Source organism: Ovis aries, chromosome 15 (genome assembly GCF_016772045.2).
Source record: "Ovis aries strain OAR_USU_Benz2616 breed Rambouillet chromosome 15, ARS-UI_Ramb_v3.0, whole genome shotgun sequence".
Classification (NCBI taxonomy): domain Eukaryota; kingdom Metazoa; phylum Chordata; class Mammalia; order Artiodactyla; family Bovidae; genus Ovis; species Ovis aries.
In genome coordinates this window covers 81,183,171-81,198,895 of record NC_056068.1, presented here as the reverse complement: position 1 = coordinate 81,198,895, position 15,725 = coordinate 81,183,171, and the positions used below count along the sequence as shown (strand labels likewise).

At 43.9% G+C, this 15,725-nt stretch overlaps 1 pseudogene; it reads left to right on the top strand.

Annotated features, from left to right (window-relative positions):
- The first annotated feature begins 205 nt into the window (after positions 1-205).
- LOC101111123 (olfactory receptor 5A2-like) lies at positions 206-6,577 on the top strand (annotated as a pseudogene).
- The last annotated feature ends 9,148 nt before the right edge of the window (positions 6,578-15,725 follow it).

The window sequence follows — 15,725 nt, the reverse complement described above, 5'->3', positions numbered from 1 at the left end:
GCTCGAGGAGAGCAAGGCGAGGGACTGTGCTGAGACTCTGGGGACGCGTGGTTGGCCCCGCTCCCCACCGCCCCCAGAGAATAATCAGCGCTCAGGAATGTTTAGCTCTGATGATTGCTGGGTTTTTAACTTTGGACCCGGGAGTGAGTGACAAAGCAGCAAGTGGGGGCCGAGTGCGGCTACCCCCCACCCCCCCATCAACGTAATGACGCATCGGGGGCCACTGGGAGACCTGGTACTCAAGGAAGGGATTCCAGAAGCAGATGCTACTGTGTGCCTGAGGCCAAAGTAGAAAAGAACAGAGGCCAGGGGAAGAGCTGAGGAAACAGACATAGAGCACTGGGGAATGCAGATGGACTGAAATGTGTAAAAGATGTTTATTGGAGCAAAGCGACCAATCATTCTCCTCCTTCGGCTTCAGAATTCAGGACACTTCTGATGTAACTCAGTAAATTTAGCTCCCTTCCTCCCGCCTCACTCATCTAACAAATGACAACTATAAATTTAAGCACTTCCCATACTTTAGCTGTATAAGGGGCAGAGTAAATCTATCCATCTTAATATAAATCAAGTCCTTATAACAGTGCCTGGTACTCAACAAGCCCTAATAAGTGTTTGTGATTATATTTTATATCACTTATTGCGTGTCAGTCACTCAGCCGTGCCGACCTCTTGTGACCCATGGACTGTAGAGGCTCTTCAGCCAGGCTCTTCAGTCCATGACGTTTTCCAGGCAAGAATACTGGAGCGGGTTGCCATTTCCTCCTCTGGGGTATCTTCCCAATCCCGGGATCAAACCTGGGTCTCTTGCACCTCTTGCATTGGCAGGCAGATTCCTTACCACTGTACCACTCCGGAATCCCCCAGTTATGTATTATATTACTATTATTGAGCACTTATAAAACAAACACTCTGCTAAACTCTATGAATAAACAAACAGTGAAGAAAATTCATTCATTAAACAAATATTTACTGAGCCTATGTCCCAGGCACTGTTCCAGGGACTCAGGATAGATGAATAGACAGAACAAACGCAACTCTCTGCCTGCCTTTGAGTAGCTTGCGTTCTGGTAGGGAAGATTTCATTAAGATAAGAAACGCCAAACGCATCTGATTTCCTCTTTGATATGGTGAATAGATCAATATTATGGTGAAGAATTGTGGGCTCTTTTTTTTATTAGGATCCCAGATCTTTCTTTAATGGAAAAATGTATATTCATTATTAGCCTAGGATTTTGTGAAAGCGTTAGTGACTCAGTCGTGACCAACTCTTTGTGACTGTGGCCAGCCAGGTTCCTCCATCCATGGGATTCTCCAGGCAAGTATATTAGAGTGCATAGCCATCCCCTTCTCCAGGGGATCTCCCTAACCCAGGAACTGAACCTGGTCTCCTGCACTGCAGGCAGATTCTTCACCATCTGAGCCACCAGGGAAGTCAATAGGACTTTGTATATACACTGTAATTGCAAATGTGAAAATCTTATACACCATATATAATTATGAAAGTCTGATACACCATAGGACTTTGTAAATACATCGCAATTGTAAATATGAAAATCAGTTCCAACACATTTATTAATGTCTTTAAAGAAAGGGACTTAATAATCATAATAAGAACAAACTATAGTGAAAGGCGCGTAGGATGCGTAGGATGGAAGTCTAGTGTTCAGAGCACAGGGTGGCCCCAGTCAACCTGTGAAACCTTCTGTGGTGAAATCAGACCCGGTTGCAAGATTATCTGGATCACAGTTAGTCTTCTTGGTTTTGACTGTTCATTCAGTGAATAATTGTGGGGAGATTTAAAGTTTTTAGAAAATACAGAGCTAAGAATAGCACTTCCTTATTTTTAACAATATGATAAATTGCATACATTAAAGTGTACAACTTGATGTTTATACACATATATATGCATACGCTATAAAAAGATCAACACAATCAAGTTAAATAACTTATCTATCATCTCTACATAGTTACCCATGTGTGTGTGTGTTTAGTGTGAGAAGATTTAATTTAAGATTTATCTTCTTAGTAAACTCCGGGAGGTGGTGATGGACAGGAAGGCCTTCCATGCTGCAGTCCATGGGGTTGCAAAGAGTCAGACACAACTGAGCGACTGAACTGAACTGATCCCCTTTGAAAGCTTTCAAGTATACAGTAATGTTACCTATTGTCACCATGCTGCTCATTAGACCTCCAGAACTTACTTATCCTGTGCGAGTGAAACCTTGTACCATTTGACCAACATCTTGCGCTACCCTCCACCCCAACCCAGCCCATGGCAACCACCGGTCTACTCTTTACTTTATGAATTTGACTTTTTAAGATTCCACACGTAAGTGGGATCATGCAGAATTTGCCTGCCTGTGTTGGTTTACTTCATTTTGCAAAGTGTCTTCCATGTTTGTCTACGTTGTTATAAATGACAAGATTTTCCCTTCTTTTTTCAGGCTGAATAGTATTCCGTTACCCGTCTGTCTGTCTTAAATTTTCTTTACGCATTCATCTGTCAATGGACGCTTAGGTCGTCTCCATATCTTACTGTTGTGAATGATGCTGCAGTGAGCCTGGAATCACGTCTCTGCAAGGCACTGACTTCCCTTCCTTTGCAGATACATCAGTGCCAGCCTGTATTTCTTAACGCAGAGTGTTTATGGGCTTACCCCAGAAGTGGACTTGCTGGTCATGCAGTGGTTCTGGTTTTACTTTTGCAGGAACCTCCATACCACTTTCCACAGAGGTGGAACTCATGTACATTTTCTCCAGTAGTGTGCAGAGGTTCCCTTTTCTCTGCCTCCTCACCAACACCTGTTAATAATAACCATCCTAAAAGGTGGAAGGTGATACGTCACTGTGGTTTTGATTTCCATTTCCCTGACGGCTAGTGATGTTGAGAATCTATTCATGTAAAACAGTTTTTAATATGATGAATGATGAACACAATCATTGTTGAATCAATGGTTGCAATGGTTGCAAACATGCCTGGGCAATCAAATTCCATAAAATAAGATACATCAGCTTTAATTCTACCATCAAGTCTTCCTCAGGGCACTTCTGCCTTTTCACATCCATTTACATTTCTTCATTTTGATGCTATTTTCAGTGCCAGCCTGTATTTCTTAATGCAGAGTGTTTATGGGCTTGCCTCATTTCTCAAAAATGATAATTTGGTCTGGTCTGATGACATCCAAATTTCCCCTTCACTTCAGTTCAGTTCAGTCACTCAGTCGTGTCTGATTCTTTGCGACCTCATGAATAGCAGCATGCCAGGCCTCCCTGTCCATCACCAACTCCCAGAGTTCACCCAAACTCATGTCCATCGAGTTGGTGATACCATCCAGCCATCTAATCCTCTGTCATCCCCTTCTTCTCCTGCCCCCAATCCCTCCCAGCATCAGAGTCTTTTCCAATGAGTCAACTCTTAGCATGAGGTGGTCAAGGTATTGGAGTTTCAGTTTTAGCATCAGTCCTTCCAAAGAACACCCAGGACTGATCTCCTTTAGAATGGACTGCTTGGATCTCCTTGCAGTCCAAGGGACTCTCAAGAGTCTTCTCCAACACCACAGTTCAAAAGCATCAATTCTTCGGTGCTCAGCCTTCTTCACAGTCCAACTCTCACATCCATACATGACTACTGGAAAAACCATAGCCTTGACTAGACGGATCTTTGTGGGCAAAGTAATGTCTCTGCTTTTCATTATGCTGTCTAGGTTGATCATAACTTTCCTTCCAAGGAGTAAGCATCTTTTAATTTCATGGCTGCAGTCACCATCTACAATGATTTTGGAGCCTCCAAAAATAAAGTCTGACACTGTTTCCACTGTTTCTCCATCTATTTCCCATGAAATGATGGGACCAGATGCCATGATCTTCGTGTTCTGAATGTTGAGCTTTAAGCCAACTTTTTCACTCTCCTCTTTCACTTTCATCAAGAGGCTTTTTAGTTCCTCTTCACTTTCTGCCATAAGGGTGGTGTCATCTGCATATTTGAGGTTATTGATATTTCTCCCGGCAATCTTGATTCCAGCTTGTGCTTCTTCCAGCCCAGCGTTTCTCATGATGTACTCTGCATAGAAGTTAAATAAGCAGGGTGACAATATACAGGCTCGACGTACTCCTTTTCCTATTTGGAACCAGTCTGTTCCATGTCCAGTTCTAACTGTTGCTTCCTGACCTGCATATAGGTTTCTCAAAAGGCAGGTCAGGTGGTCTGTACTCCCATCTCTTTCAGAATTTTCCACAGTTGATTGTGATCCACACAGTCAAAGGCTTTGGCATAGTCAATAAAGCAGAAATAGATGTTTTTCTGGAACTCTCTTGCTTTTTCCATGATCCAGCGGATGTTGGCAATTTGATCTCTGGTTCCTCTGCCTTTTCTAAAACCAGCTTGAACATCTGGAAGTTCACAGTTCACTACTGCTGAAGCCTGGCTTGGAGAATTTTGAGCATTACTTTACTAGTGTGTGAGATGAGTGCAATTGTGCAGTAGTTTGAGCATTCTTTGGCATTGCCATTCTTTGGGAAATTTCCCCTTGCCTCTCCCTAAATATTACCCTTAAATATGCAGTGAATCCTCCCCAGCTCCTCTTGCTCAGGAAGTGCTGGATTCTGCTTTTCTGTGACAATCATGACTTGGCCAATTTCAGTCACCTTTGCTGTTGCTTCCTTCTTCCTCTCCACACCCAAAGGTAAGCAAATAGCCCCGTATCCCACAACGATGCTGATCGAGCCAGTCCGAACTCTGACCTTTTTATGATTTTATGCAGTGATTTGTATAAAAACTTACTCTAGGGGCTCCCTTGGGTGGTCCAGTGACCAAGACTCCACACTCGCCACACAGGGAGCCCGGGTCTGAGTCCTGGTGGGGGAACTGAATCCTACATGCTGCACCTGAAGGTCTCACATGCCCCGACTGAGACCCAGGGCAGCTAAATAAATAAATAAAAATAAATATTTTAAAAGCCTATATAATTAGGAAAAATGTCTAGTTCTAAGCGTGCACTTACCGATACTGCACATATATGTGTTTATATATATAAATCCCTTTTCCCTTTGATTTTGCTACCTAAAAGAGCGGATTGTTTTCATTATGAGTTGAATCTCCTCCCCCAACATGGAACATGCAAAATACTATAACCAGTTGTATTTACTTCATTTTTTGGATTCTTATACTAAATATACACAAAATAGAAAAAATTCCTAACTTTATTGTTAGTCTGGGTTGATATTGTCAAGTCAGAAAGTCTAAAAACCCATAAGAAACCCAAACCTAAAGAAGCCCCAAGACTCAACCTTCCATTTTTCAACTGAGAAAATGAGGAAACAAAGCGATTAAATGACTTTCCCGCCGTCTCCAGGGAGTTGGGAATAGAGTTGTGAACAAAACTCACATTTCTGATTCCCAGTCTGTCTCTCCTCTTTTAGACTGCTTCTCTTCTTGTCGGCAAAGCATAGAGCACACAGATTTTAAATAGTACGGAGGGATTATCATAGGCTGACTTGCTCTGAGAAGACTTTGCCTAGCAGGTGGCTAAACTTGGTATCAGCTGTATGATATTATAGGAAATATCCACCTGTAACAAAGCCTAAGTGATCCCAGGACTGCTCCCCTCCTTTATTCAGGAAGCAGGTAGCAGCTGCAGGAAGGAACAGCACCATTGTGACGAAATTCATCCTCCTGGGATTTTCAGGGCAGCCTCAAAAGATTTTCCTTTTTGCGCTATTTCTGGGCATTTACCTCCTGACCCTCGCCTGGAACCCGAGCCCCCCGCCCTCATCAGGATGGACTCCCACCTGCGCATGCCCATGCCCGTCTTCCTTAGTAACCTGTCCTTCCTGGATGTCTGCTATGTGTCCTCCACAGCCGCCAGGACGCTCTCTGAATCATCACAGAGCAGAAAGCCATCCCCTCGGTGGGCTGGGCCGTGCGGCACTTTGTCTTCTGCAGGCCGGGCTGGCTGCGTGCTTCCTGCGGACGGTCATGGCACTTGACCGCGGCGCTGCGATCTGAAGCCTGCTGCCCTACACGGTCCTCATGTCCCACACCCTTTGTTCAAAGAAGGCGGCCGGAGCCTATGTGGGTGGGTTCCTCAGTTCTTTGATGGACACCTGCTCAGTCTATCAGCACGGTTTCTGCGGGCCCAACGTGATCAGCCACCTCTTCTGCGACCTTCCTCCAGTCCTGGTTTGTCCTGCTCTGATACTTCCGCCAGCCGGGTGGTGACCTTCCCCGTGGGTGTGGGCGTTGGGGTGCTGTCTGTCCTTGTGATCCTCATCTCTTATGGTTGCGTTGCTGCTGCCGTCCTAACAGGTCAGCTAAAGGGAGGACCAAGGCCTTCAGGACCTGTGCCTCTCACTGACCGCTGGGACCCTCTTCCACGGCTCTGGTCTCTTCATGTACATGCGGCCTAGTTCCAGCCGCTCCCTGGACCGGGACAAGGTGGTGTCCACAGTCTCCGCTCTGGTGATCCCTATGGTAAATCGCATCATCTACAGTCTTAGGAACAAGGACATTAAAAATGCCATGAGGAAAGCTGCGCAAAGGGACTATGTAATTTCTCACGGGCATTGCTTTTCCTGACCCTAATCTAATGTTTGCAGTGAAGCTGTGAGCTGGGCCGCTCCTTCAGACTCATGTCGTTTTGGACTAGTTGATTGCATAATTTGTGCTGACCAGGGTTTTTTTTTTTTTTTTTTTTCAATATTCCTCTAACCAGTTTCCTGTTGCTTATTGGAAAAAAGTTTGGCCATTACTTGTTTCTAGAATGAATAGCATTGCATAGATTGAGATTAGCAGAAAACTTCACCATGAGGAAGGCTGATCAACTTGGAGTATCAAAACACGAGTTTGTGTCTGTAAGTTGAAGACACTGAAAAAAATTAGTCCAGTGTTTAAGGTGGAGATTCTTCAGGTAGGTCCGGAATATAGCATTATAACCTGAGGAGGGGGATTGTTGTTGTTTAGTTTCTAAGACATGTCGGACTCTTTTGTGACCCCATGGACTGTAGCCCACCAGGATCCTCTATCCACGGGGATTCTCCAGGCAAGAATACTGGAGTGGGTTGCCATGCCCTCCTCTAGGGATCTTCCCAACCCAGGAATTGAACACACACTTCCTGGGTTGGGAAGATTCTTTACCAGCTGAGCTACCAGGGAAGCCCTATACAGTTGCTAAGTGTTCTTGAATCATGAAACCTATGGTTATTAATCTAAATATGCCATCTTTATATTTGTGGCCTTATGCAAGTTACTTACAAGCTCTATTTTTCTCCTGTGTAAGAGGGGAGTAACCACTGTATCTACCTCATTGAATCGATGCGACAATTAAGTGAGAATGTACATGAGAAGGGCTTAGCCAAGTGCCTGGTATGTGGTTGTCTTGCTGATCTTTAGTCCCTGAGTTGTGTCCAGCTTTTCTGACTTCTTGGCCTGTAGCCCACCAGGCTCTTCTGTCCACGGGATTTCCCAGGCAAGAGTACTGGAGTGAGCTGCCATTTCCCTCTCCAGGGGACCTTCCCGAGCCAGGGACTGAACGTGCATCTCCTGCATTGGCAGCTGGATTCTTCGTCGCTGAGCCTCCAGGGAAGCCCCTGCCCGGAATATAAGAGTATTCAACAAATGTTAGCTCACATTGTCAGCCATTGAGTCAATATTATTAGCCAATTTGGTACAAAGCAAGAGAAATTCAGGTTAATGTGCTAAAAAGAGACAAAGTACATAGCTTTATAATGTCCACTCAAATTGGGCCATAATAGTCTCAGTAAAAGGCATGCCTAGAATTTCTCACCTGTGCCACTTCTTTTGCATATCAGGAAGCAGTTCCTTGGGAAGACGAAAGAACTTAAGCTCATAGAACTGGCCGCATGTGGAAATCCTGTCACTGTGCTAATCGCTTAAGATTAATTTTGGTTGAAGACTAGTTGCTTCATAATGTTGTGATAGTTTTTACTGTATAGTAAAATGAACCAGCCATGTGGATGTGTGTATCCCTTCCCTTTAGGGCTTCCCTTCCTTTACTGTATAGTAAAATGAACCAGCCATGTGGATACATGTATCCCTTCCCTTTAGGACTTCCCTTCCTTTACTGTATAGTAAAATGAACCAGCCATGTGGATACGTGTATCCCTTCCCTTTAGAGCTTCCCTTCCTTTACTGTATAGTAAAATGAACCAGCCATGTGGATACATGTATCCCTTCCCTTTGGGACTTCCCTTCCTTTACTGTATAGTAAAATGAACCAGCCATGTGGATACGTGTATCCCTTCCCTTTAGGGCTTCCCTTCCTTTACTGTATAGTAAAATGAACCAGCCATGTGGATACGTGTATCCCTTCCCTTTAGGGCTTCCCTTCCTTTACTGTATAGTAAAATGAACCAGCCATGTGGATGTGTGTATCCCTTCCCTTTAGGGCTTCCCTTCCTTTACTGTATAGTAAAATGAACCAGCCATGTGGATGCGTGTATCCCTTCCCTTTAGGGCTTCCCTTCCTTTACTGTATAGTAAAATGAACCAGCCATGTGGATACGTGTATCCCTTCCCTTTAGGGCTTCCCTTCCTTTACTGTATAGTAAAATGAACCAGCCATGTGGATACGTGTATCCCTTCCCTTTAGGGCTTCCCTTCCTTTACTGTATAGTAAAATGAACCAGCCATGTGGATACGTGTATCCCTTCCCTTTAGGACTTCCCTTCCTTTACTGTATAGTAAAATGAACCAGCCATGTGGATACATGTATCCCTTCCCTTTGGGACTTCCCTTCCTTTACTGTATAGTAAAATGAACCAGCCATGTGGATACGTGTATCCCTTCCCTTTAGGGCTTCCCTTCCTTTACTGTATAGTAAAGTGAACCAGCCATGTGGATACGTGTATCCCTTCCCTTTAGGGCTTCCCTTCCTTTACTGTATAGTAAAATGAACCAGCCATGTGGATACATGTATCCCTTCCCTTTAGGACTTCCCTTCCTTTACTGTATAGTAAAATGAATCAGCCATGTGGATACGTATATCCCTTCCCTTTGGGACTTCCCTTCCTTTACTGTATAGTAAAATGAACCAGCCATGTGGATACGTGTATCCCTTCCCTTTGGGACTTCCTTCCCGTTCAGGTCACCGCAGCGTGTTAATAGAGGTCCCTGTGCTGTATACACAGTCAGTTATCTATCTTATACATGATGTCAGTTTGTTGTTGTTCAGTCGCTAAGTTGTTCAATTGCAACCCCATGGACTGCAGCACACCAGGCTCCTCTGTCCTCCACTGTCTCCCTGAGTTTGCTCAAACTCAAGTCCCTTGAGTCGGTGATGCTGTCTAACCTTCTTGTCCTCAGCTGCCCCCTCCTCCTTTAACCTTCCATCTTTCCCAGCATCACGGTCTTTTCCAATGAGTTGGCTGTCCGCATCAGGTGGCCAAAGCATTGGAGTTTCAGCTTCAGCAATGAATATTCAGGACTGATCTCCTTTTGGATGGACTGGTTTGGATCTCCTTGCAGTCCAAGGGACTCTCCAGAGTCTTCTCCAACACCACAGTTCAAAAGCATCAATTCTTCGGTGCTCAGCTTTCCTTATAGTCCAACTCTCACATCTGCCAGTGACTACTGGAAAACCGTAGCTTTGACTAGACAGAGCATTGTCGGCAAAGTCTCTACTTTTTAATATGCTGTCTAGGCTTGTCATAGCTCTGTGCTAATTCTGTCTGCTCCCTGGACACCTCGTCTTTTCCCTGTGGCCATTTCCCTCCGCTTTTCTTTATATGTGCTCCATTTCCCCAGTTCTCCTGCTGCTGGAGTCAGTATGCAAGCCTCATGCTTCGGGCTTATGTGGAACCGCCACTGGTCTATTATTTTTTCTATTTTTTTTCCTGAACAAAGATTCTGACTATAAGGTCTTTATAAAAATCTTTTGTGTTTGGCCATAAATATATTTGTTAGTAATGGAAGTGTTCTTTTCTCATTGAGAAGATAGATGTTTCTTCAGTTGATCCAACTACCCAGGAGAAAGTAATGCTCATTCATTAGTAATAATGAAATCTAGGGATTTCCGTGGCGCTCCAGAGGTTAAACTCCATGCTTCCATTGCAGGGGATGTGGATTTGATCCCTGCTTGGGGAACTAAGATCCTGCATGCCGTGTGGCATGACCAAAAAAAAAAAAAATCTAGTTCTTAAGACAGGAATTGGCACAAAGTTTGAATAAAGCAAAAATGGTCTGGTAAGTAAGCCACATGTTAAATAAAACTTCCCAAAGGAGTGCATTCATTATGGAGTATATATGTAGATATACATCAAACAGAATATTTTTGGCTCTAAGAGAATCAGGCGTTTTATAGCTATTTGAAATAGGACGAGGTACATCTGACTCCAGGGAGCAGCTAGCCAGATGGAGATAAATCTACTTTACTAAAATTACCACAATCCAGGGTGTGGTGCTCCTTTCACAACAACCCAAAATCTTTTCCAGATGGCCTGAAGTTACCCAAGTTCAGAAGCGCTGCCAGCATAAGCTGGAAGACCATTTTTAGTTTTCAGGGAAGAGCAAAGCCGCCAAGCTTGTTCTTGGGACAGTGGCACAATTCTTCATTTTGTTAAAGAAACCACATGAAAAGGCAAATTACAATTGAAAGTTTATTTGGAGAGAAAGGAATCAAAGCCAAGTGGATAATGTTTATCAACACCAGGTACTGGGTCCAAGCAGGCTGAGACCCTGGGTTAGGGCGCTACCAGTTTTCCTCCCCATTCATTTTCCTCCCTTCTAAGTGACCATCTTCCCTTTTAATCAAAATATTATTTACAGATTCATTAACTAACAGCTTTTCTTTCTTCTGGCCGAAGAAATGTTTCGTCTCTAAAATGTTTCCTTCACGCATCTTAGTTACCTATCATGATCTTATTTTGTGCTTTGGTTTTTAGCATTTCCAGAAATCTGATTACTGTTCGTGTGTCACCTACATTTCTCTAATTTTTAGTAGGGATATATGACCACACACAGACACACACACACACGCACGCATGCGCGCGCACACACACACACACACACTGACTCTCAAGTCAGTGACTGATGCATTACATGAGCTCTGATGAGATTTTAAATATTTTTTTCCCCTAAAGATTACTGGTCTCATGAGCCTACTTATTCTGTGATGACCCGCATGAATAAGTTCATATTTGCATTCCCCTTCCTGTGTCCAGATAGCTGATTTGAATCTTCCTGATGGGGCTTCCCAGATGGCGCTAGTGTTAAAGACCTCACCTGCAGTCCAGGAGATACAAGAAGCACAGGTTTGATCCCTGGGTTGGGAAGATCTCCCTGGAGGAGTGTATGACAACCCATCCAGTATTCTTGCCTGGAGAATCCTATGGACAGAGGAGCTTGTGGACTACAGTCCATGGGATCGCAAAAGAGTTGGACACGACTGAAGCGACTTAGCATGACCTACGGTTGAACAGGAACAGTCTGAGTCTTACATGGAAGGAGCTAAACCATGTATCCGAGAATTCTCCCATCAGTTTGACCTACAGCTACTTTCCCTGAATTCTTATTGTGTCTCCTTGTCCCTGACATCTCCCAAATAACTGGGGAAGAAAAGCCAATTGTTAGTATCTGACCTTTGCTGCTCTTCCCCATCCTTGCTCTTGCTCCCTTCCCCCTTTCTAATGCTGGCCCAGATCTCCTGTGTGAAATGCTGTGTATGGATCTGACCAGAAATGAGAGACCCCTCTTTTCTACAAGTTAAAACTAGCCATGGCAGGCTCCTGTAGCTGTGGCTCGGCACTTTTAGAAACTGGACGTGGCAGGATCTTGCATCAGTGGTGCCAGACTAGATGGCTGGCAGCATCTGGTTGGAAGACAGACAAACCACACTCTTTGGAGGGACCACACTCTAGAAATAAACAGGCCACTGGAACCCAGGGTGCCCTCAAGGAAGAACAGAGGTTTCCTCTCTCTCAAAACAAAGTTTTTCTGAAATAGAATCATGACATCAGACTGGACTTTAATGTCAACATAAATAGGAAACGCACTATGTCTAAAGTATCGCATTGATACTTTCTGGTACTTTCCTGTTACTACAATAAAACCTCCTTCTCATGCAAAGGGAGATTAGGTTGTTTCCACCTTGCATGCGCGTGTGTGTGCTAAGTTGCCTCAGTCGTGTCTGACTCTTTGCAACCCTGTGGACTGCAGCCTGCCAGGCTCCTCTGTGCCTGAGGGTTCTCCAGGCAAGAGTCCTAGAGTGGGTCGCCATGTGCTTCTCTGGGGGCCTCGCTCACCAGGGATCGAGTCTCTTATGTCTCCTGCACTGCAGATGGGTTCCTTTTACGACTAGTGCCACCTGGGAAGCCCTGTCTTCATCTTAAGAAACCCTTTAAGGAACAAAATTGATCCGTATAGCTCAGAGGGAGGAAGACCTTATATCAGACCCAATAAAACTCATAGTTCATTTTCTAACAACTAGAAGTTAAAGAAAAAGCTTGGAAGGGATCATCTCACGCTTGGGCTTGACCCCCAGTATAGGATACAACTGGGATAAGACTCATTCTGGGACTGAGGTGCAGCTGAGGTGTCCTGGAACCTAATCGGTGAGAGGTGGGTTCTGAGAAGTCCTTCGTCTCAGCACCCCTGCCATCCAGTCCTCCCTTCACTCATCCCACGTATTCTCTAGCACACCCTGCTTATGATTTGCTGTGTCATCGGCAGTTTCTCTGAGTGACACCTTCTGCAGTCCCTCTTTTTACCAGAAGGCAAAGCAAATATTCCTTCTGTGTTTAACACTTTTGGTGTCCATGGCTTCTGTATCTCAGAAGGTTCTGGAATTGTTTTTCATCATGCATGCCATCCCTGGTAGTTTTTCAACAGAAGGTCATATGTGAGACTTTCCTGTGGTAGCCAGTTAACTGTCTTTGATGGAAACTCTAGCCCTCTATGTTAATTTTATTTAACAATTACAGTTAGGTGTAACTCACTATGAAGGAAAAAAAAATTGTTAGTTTGAGGGGAAAATAACCTTTGTTATCCTCAGCCATCATTGCTGGAGTGGAATTGATTCCAACTCTGGGTTTCAGGGTTGAACCCTGACCAGTTCAAGATAATTAGAAAGCGTCTGAAATGCAAATCAAACCCACATGAAATATCATCTCACGCCAGCCAGAATGGCCGTCATCAAAAAGTCTATGAATAATAAATGTTGGAGAGGGTGTGCAGAAATCCTTCACACACTGTTGGTAGGAATGTAAGTTGGTGCAGCCACTATGGAAAATAGTATGGAGTTTCCTTAGAAAACTAAAAATAGAGTTACCTTAGTATCCAGCAATCCCACTCCTGGGCATGTATCTAGAAAAGACAAAAACTCTAACTCAAAGAGATGCATGCAGCTCGTAGCAGCGCTATTTCCAAGAGCCAAGACACTGAAACAAGCCAATGCCCACCAATGGGAGACTGCTTTAAGATGGACCATAGGAAGCGGTGAACTGTCGCCATCTGCAGCACATGGATGGGCGTGGAGAATGCATCAGACTAAGCGAAGTGAGTCAGAGAAAAACAAAGTTTATATGATATCGCTTACATGTGGAATCTAAAAGTAATACAGAGGGATGTCTACACAAAACAGAAATAGACTCTCAGATGTAGAAAACGTTAACACATTTTCAATGTTAGTAATAATATTCCTTTGCTAACACATTAAAAGTGAGTCAACTATATTATTTAAATACTGCAGCTATAAACACTACAGGGTAAAAAAATCAGGTAACAAAAATGTCATTTAGATGAACATAAGTAAATGTTTAAAGTATTATAAAAGTAAAGGAAACACATTCTATCGGAATCATATTCCCTTAACCTTTTTTCTGTCAACTCAGATTCTAACCATCTTTTGTTTCGGGTCTCTCTGTTCTTGGTGTCTCTAGCTTTTTGGAATTTGTGCTTTTATGGTGAAGGCCTCTGTCCAAAAGCCATCCTGAAGTCTCGCTTATGCGAGTCTTTGGGTTCCTTTTGCTGTTACACCTCTTCTCTTTGGCTCAAGAACTAACAACTTATCTGCTTGAAAGAAGGAAGTGATCAGATATATGGGGAAGAATATATTAGGTAAAAGCTTGAATAATATTTCAAAAATACTATTTTTAAGCTGTCACATACAGCTAAGTGAAAAATTTAAAAAGAAGGTTGGATGGGGATAAAAGAAGAGATTAAAGACTTGTAGAAGCAAGACCAGACATTAATTCTAATATATCACAGCTAATATATTAGAAATAACCTGGGCCTCTTCTGTCCCCTCTAAGACGTCCTTCCCAGGCAGTGTCTGGGGACAGAAAAGCCAGACCTTGAGGGCCAAAGGACAGGGCTTAGTCCACCCTAGTGTCTCGGCTACAAAACAAGAATTGCTTCTCTGCTAGTGCGTTTGGAGACAGGTGACAGTGAGTGGGGTGGAAGGAGGGGGAGGAGTTGCGTCTTGGTGTATACTTTGGGGAAATTGGCTCGTTTACCTTTGCAAACTTTCCAGCACACCGTGCCCAGTTATCCCTCTTTTCCTCCTTTTCTCTGCCCTTCTTCATATGGTCATTTTCTCTTTCCTCTCATTTCCCCTTTCCTTTTCTTTTATTCCTGGAAACCAAACAGATAGAGCCATAGGAGAGGAAAGAGAACGGTTTCTCTTTCTTCTTCCCAATTCAAAATCTCTGGAAGGTCTTTCTGAATGTGCTCCATCTAAGGAGTCCCATCCGGGGGTTGGAGGGGGGGGGGACAAACAAAAAATACTGGTTCCAAATATGACATTAGAGAGTTGAGACTCCCTCTGCAGTACACAGTCAGACTCAGCATTTCTGGAGGTTTCCTAAGTCCTGGTGTTTATTTTTTGCCAGACAGAGGTCTCTGATGATTGTTCTTATGCTTTGGTGGTGTAATTTATTTTATAGATCACAGGATGGAAGGGACCTCTATACTAGTCCCATGGTTCTTGCAAAGAGAGAGGAAGTTTCCTTGCTGTCAACATGTCTCAAAAGATTAACGCCATGAAGGGAGGTCTTGGAACCCAAGCAGGGGACAAATGAACAGGGTTGGTCTCCACCCACTACCCAGGAGAGAGCTGATGTTCAGCTTGCCTGGTTTCAATTGCTCCTTCTTCACTGTGGGCTGTGCTCTCAAGTCCTCCCTTTGCTGTGATGGAGAAGGCGCTTAAGCATTTAGGGCCCTCTTGTTTCACAGCCGGACCATTTCCGAAGTAAGTCAAACACTGCTAACAGAAACAGAGTACGGATGAGTGGGATAATCTCAGAAGCTGGAGGTGAAACATCTTTTGAACATTTCTGAATACCTGGATACACCATGGAACAAAAAGATGACAGAGGAATAAAGCTTTTCCTAAGTGTTAGGTGAGTCTCTAGGGGCTCTGCTCTAATGTATCTCAATGGCCTAGGACGCAGGGAGAATTTCAAAGGCTTACAAATAGCTCGGTGTCATGGTCCTGGAGGGCCAAGTTTCATAAGTGGTCCTTTTCAGTGGCATTTCATTCAACTTGAAAAGCAAAGTTGTTGAGTGATGATTTAAACATGCGGGTGCAACCATACACTTTAGCATAAGAACAAAGATATGCTGAGAACACAGGTTCTTATTTCGGGCTCTTTTGTTGACCATGATGGCTACTCCATTTCTTCTGAGGGATTCCTGCCCGCAGTAGTAGATATAATGGTCACCTGAGTTAAATTCACCCATTCCAGTCCACTTTAGTTCGCTGATTCCTAGA